Consider the following 6,000-nt stretch of genomic DNA (forward strand, 5'->3'; position numbering starts at 1 on the left):
TCTCGCTGATAAATTACAGTACGTACTATACTAGTACTTCCTCCGTTCCTAAATATAAGTCTTTGTAGAGATTTCACCATGAACCACATGCGGATGTATATAGATGCATTTTAAGTGTAGATTCATTCATTTTGTTCCGTATGTAGTGCAATCTCTACAAAGACTTATCTACTAGTAATAGCTAGCCCCCACTACTAGGAATTCTCTATCCTCTCCTTGAGCCACATCATCAAAATTGATGTAGCCGTTAGATGAAGTAAATCAGTCCATAATAGCCGTCTGATCTAGACGTTGAGAGGCTCCGCACTAAGCCACATGCAAGCATGCAGAAATACCGTGGCACATGCATGTGAGTGGGTTTTAAATCACATCAACATGTCTGCATGCAAGCATGCACCGGTAGCATGCATGTAAGTGAGCTTTTAAGTCCCATTAACATGTCAAAAAGAAAAATATAATCCCATTATGCAGTAGGAGTTGGCTGATCTTTTTTCCTTATGTGGGATGATCTAAATGATGATGGGAGTTTATTTAGTTTGGCTACCACATTTGTCATGCGGTTATAGAGTTTTTTTTAGTTCTATGAAATCGATAATTTTGCGCAGAGAGATATACCGCTGTTCCGCGGCAACGCGCGGGGACTCATCTAGTAATATTTAGGAACGGAGGGAGTACTATGTAAAGAGTTAGGTGTCGCACGGTGATAGTGTGAGGTGGGCCATGTAATTACTGAGCCTGTGTGTTTTCACTGCTCTTGCACGCCTCCGCTGTAAGAATGGAGAAAATTGTAATCTAGTAGTAGTACCTCCTTTCGCTGAAAGCGTGGGACATCCAGCAGTCCTACCACCTCAGTAATAAAGACTAATGAGCCGTCAAATCACATAGACCCAGCAGTAAGTTGGACAGACGAAGCAACCATCACTCTTGCGCCAGTGAGAGGTCACGTCCGCTCTGCCCGCGCATGAATGCGGCACCGATTCTTTGGAGCGGCGCTGACCGTTTCGGGCGGGAAGCGCGCGCGGGCGATGGAGGGGCTTTGGGTGGGCCAGGCTGGTCAGGAGCGGGCGTGGTAGCTGTCCACATGTCCCTACCGGACACGCCCGGAAACGAGAGGATGCACCAACTCTCGCGGCTAAAATCATACTACACTACACAACATCTCTCTGTAGGAGTAGGTCGATCTGTCGCTCTCTCTAACACACACACATGCTGTTAAACACACACACACACACACACACACATGCACACGCACGCACCTTGGTCCCGTTGCACCTTCTAACGTGACTTATTACACCTTATACGGAGGGAGTAGTAAGTATACGAGATACGGCGGCACACTAACTTAAGTCGAATACAAGTGCCCAAAATTTGTGTGCATGTTATAATAAGGATTCACTTAAAATAGTACGTGAGCGAACAGCGGGATCAATTGGACAGTGTTCCCGAGCAGTAACGAGATGTGTGAGGTAAGTCACACCGCTGGCGCTTTTAATTTTTCTTATTAATTTGTTTGTTTGACCCTCTGACTGGTGGGACCCAACGTACTACGTGGAGAGAGGTAAGGTGACTAAGGCTGCATTATTTCTGCACCACTGTGGATAGTCTTACCACCAAAGCCACATGACACGATTATGATTGAAATCCCAATGACTCCCACACACACAAAAAACACGGCATGCTTGTCACACGAATGCAGGAATGTATAAAAGGTTATTTCCCTCTCATTGATCATAACGGGAGGGTTGTGTAGCTGGTTAGCCTGTTCGCTCATCAAACTTGAGGTCTCGGGTGGATTCTTTGACTGGTCAAAATGTTTTCTAGGGTTTGCACGCTTCACACTCTCTCTCCAGTATATATATACACACTGGAGCCTCAACGCTTGTAGTTGCTCTCTTCACACTTTCTCGCCCTCTCCAGATCTAAACAAGACTTCGTTGGCCTCTCTCTCCCCTCACTGCTGCTCAAAGAGCCGGCAGGATCCGTCCGCCGGGAAGGGAAGGAGGCTTAACGATGTCGCCGTCGGTGAGGGACTACCGGCGCAGCTTTTCACTTTCCACCCAGCGGCGGCGCGGGAGGGCCTCCGACCCCTTCTTCTTTGCCGCCATCCCGTCGCCCACCGAACCACGCCCCAAGAACCTTAAGGTATAATTTACTTACTCCACATGCATTTCTCTAGTTGCATGTATACCATGAATCTAGGACGTGGTTCAAAGAGGAAAGGAGTGGGGGAAAGTAGTGGGAAAAGTTGTATACAGCATGAATCTAGGACGTGGTTCAAAGAGGAAATGAATAGGGGAAGTTGTATAGCATGAATCTAGGACGTGGTTCAAAGAGGAAAGGAATGGGGGAAAGTAGTGGGGAAAGTTGTATCGCATAAATCTAGGACGTGGTTCAAAGAGGAAAGGAAGGGGCAAAAGTACTAGTTCAAAAAGGAAAGGAAGGGACAAGGCTGTAGCGTTTGAGCAGGACTAGATTTGCTGCGCTCACATAGGGAAAGGTGTCTAAAGATAACAAAACTGGGACCAACACAAATATGCTCCTTGGTTGTTTGTTCTTTGTTGCAACAGACTGTGCATGACCACAGTACATCGGTAGATGCACATGGTGCTGGTGCGTCCACTGTCCCGTGCAACTCATTAGCTGTTGTTAATCTAAGGCCCTATTTGGTTAAAAACTCCCTAGTCCCTACCTGCTTGGTTCCAGGGACTAAACATGGACTAGAGGTTATTAAATGACATGCTAAAAGACCATGTTACCCCTAGTAATGAACTAATAGAGACAAGGTGTGATGCGTGGCAGGGGCAACTGTTGGAAAAAGTCCCAAAAAGACTCCCTCGGGGTCTTCTTTCTTTAGTCCCAAATGCCCACATTTAGTCCCTAAAAGTCCCTCCTGTTTGGTTTAGATGGGACTGACACGGAGTTTTTTTAGTCCCTACACCAAAATGTCCCTGTAAACAAACACCCTCTAATAATGCCGCTGGAAAATTGATGCAATGCCACAGTTAAAAGCAAATTACATGTTTAATGAATTTTATTGTTAATATAATCTCTATGTTAATATTAATCAATGCCACTATTTGAGAAATGCTACTGTCTTGCTTTCTTTCCCATTTAGATAAGGTAGATGCTTCTTTTTGTTGGCTTCTGTGTCATCCACCGTTATTGACCACTAATTGTTTCCTTTGCACCTCTGTGTAAACAGGGTTATCTACTTCACCTCTTTGCCATTGTGACCTTTTGTTGCACTGCACAAAACACTTTTGTTTTAAGAGTGTTTTGTGCAGTTCAACCAAAATGTCACACCGACAACGTTGCTTGATTGCTTGATCTTAGTGGAACTGCACAAGAGGAGATCTTACTTCCTATCCGTTAAGGCGAATTTGGTTTAGATCTTCTTCTTGTGAGTTGTTTGAATTCCGCATCATGAGAGGTCAGTACTAGCATTCTTTCACATGATTCTGCAGTGTGCTTTCATATGTTGTGCTACTTGTACGATAATGTTGCTTGATTTTAGTGAACTGCACAAATGGAGACAAGACTTCCAATCTGTATGTGCATCGTAATATGCCATTGAGGTAAGATAAGGATATTTCACAACTGCTGGCCTGTATTTTGCCACTTTCATCAGAAAATTAAGTTTAGTACTATACTTCTGCTCCCTAATTGACATGCCAAATCTTACATTGAAGGCGAAGCTTGTCTGTTATTGAACCAAGTGATGAAGGGGAAGAACAAGCGGAAGAAAAACAAAAATCAACTCCCGGTGCTGTAATGAAGCACTGGAACTGTGATGACACAAGTAATGATATAGTTTTGCATCTTAATTTATTGCTATGGCTGGAACGAGCAATTGTTTTGCCACTAATTTGATGCCACTCTTAATGTAATATGTAATTATCTCTACTTGTGCAAACAGGGATCTTCTTTGAAGATACATATATTTTAGTGGAGCTGCACAAGAAGATGTTGGAAACATTAAATTAATCGAGGAGTATATAGTAAGCATGGCCACCACTGTAGATAGCAACAGATGGTTCCGGAGAAGTGCTTCATCTGTATGCTCTACACAATAAGCCTCCTGACAAAGGTTGGTACTCGCCCACTGATTTCATCCATATGATTGAGCTTTGTCATCTCTATTGGTGTTGTGCTACTGTTTAGATACTGTCATGAAAAAGTGGTATTGTCCTTGAGAAGTGCTTCATCTGTGCTGTTTTAAATATTTCCTTTCCTTTTTTTCGAGCAAACAGGGATGCTAGCATTTAGTAGTCCTCTTGTCTTTGCACAACAGGATCATCTTCCTCTTAAGAAGAATATGGAGTACGTGAAGTGACTAGTTCCGATTATGCCACGATGAAGAAGCCCTGTCTATCTTCTCATCAGAAGGAGCAGTTGAAGGATGGTTACATTACTCCCCACAAGACCAAACTAACTTCAGCTCAGAAGGACTGACAAATCTCCATTTTTTCTATGATGCGCGAGTACAATGTTGTTCTAGGATTCTTTCTGGTGAGTTTCATTTTTCTAAAAGTGTGCTCTACATGGACCATGTATGTGCCTGTTGAAACTGTCAATTCATAGTACAGTTTGCTTTATACTAATCACTTTTTTGTATTTGTGCAAACAGGGGTGCTCAGCTTGATTTCAATGGGAACTGCACAAAATGTTCATGAATACATCGAATCATTCATTTCCACCACAAGAAAGGAGGTGCCGATAAGTTCAAGGCGTTGCAACATATAAGGGCGAAATCATACAAGCTACGCGCGAATTTGGTTGATTTTGGTGGAACTGCACAAAAAGAACAGCTGGTTTATTTAGCACGAGGTGCCATGTCAATGTCCGAACTGATGGCAAACCCTGCCCATTCCACAATCGTAGGCATTTGATATTTTGGAATGGGACAACCTTGTCAAATTTTGCTCATTGATTTTAGCAAGACATGCGTTTGATATTTTCGAATGGGACGCCCTTTGCTGTCAGCAGCGTCGATCAATTTTTTCTTTATTCTTTAGTTGTGAAGTAAATATTGCCTCTGACATGTGAGTCACTGAGATGCATAATCGTTGATTGTTTTGAATGTTCTCTATGAATTGCCAGGCCTGTGTGTTTGATTGCAATGTACAGAAACGCTAAAAAGCTGCTCAAACTCTTTGTACTCCTTCTGTTCCTTTTTACTTCGCACATTGTGAAAGTGCATACTTTTTTGTATAAGATTGGTCAAAGTAGAGATACTTTGACTGCAGACAAAACTTGTATGCAGACTAGAAAGGACCGGAGGGAGTACATGTGAAATTGCTGCAAACGAGGTGATCACTCTGGGAATAATGCTAGTAGTATTGTTTTGCATGTTCATCCAATGCCAGTGATACAGGAATTCGAACTAATCGAAATAAATTCATTCATACACGGTCGGAGTTCATATAAACATGCCGGATTTCATTACATTTCATACACTCTTCAACTAAAAAGGGGTGCGCTGGAGGTATAATTAATTAACCGAAGCTACCCACCTGTGTCCCGCTGAGCCGAACAGAAGCTTCAGTGACTTAACTGCAGGTGCAGTTGCGTAACTGACATGTGGCCTGTTGGGCCCACGTGTCAGTCAGCCAACTGCACCAGCAGTTAAGTAGAAGCAGCGTTCTTCTCCAGCGCAGCTCTCCGACTCCACCTCGCCGCCAAGAAGCTAACCGGCCATCAATGGTCAACCCGCCTAGCTTGGCTTCAACCGGAGGGTAGCAGCGGTGGCCTTACTTGGACCCGTGCGGCGGCGACCTACCGTGTTCTACTCTTCCTCGTTTTCTGTGTGGCGCGGCCTCGTTGACAGCGGGGCGGGGGCTCGGCGGAGCCGGCGATGTCCTCTGTCTCGTTGCCAGCGGGCGGCGCCTCAGCGGAGCGGTGGAAATCCTCCCCCATGTTGCCGGTAGGGTGGGCCTCGGCTGAGCCGGTGATGTCCTCTGCCTCGTTGTTGGCGGGGCGGGGCCTCGGCGGAGCCGGCGG

Source organism: Triticum aestivum, chromosome 4D, assembly GCF_018294505.1.
Source record: "Triticum aestivum cultivar Chinese Spring chromosome 4D, IWGSC CS RefSeq v2.1, whole genome shotgun sequence".
Lineage (NCBI taxonomy): Eukaryota > Viridiplantae > Streptophyta > Magnoliopsida > Poales > Poaceae > Triticum > Triticum aestivum.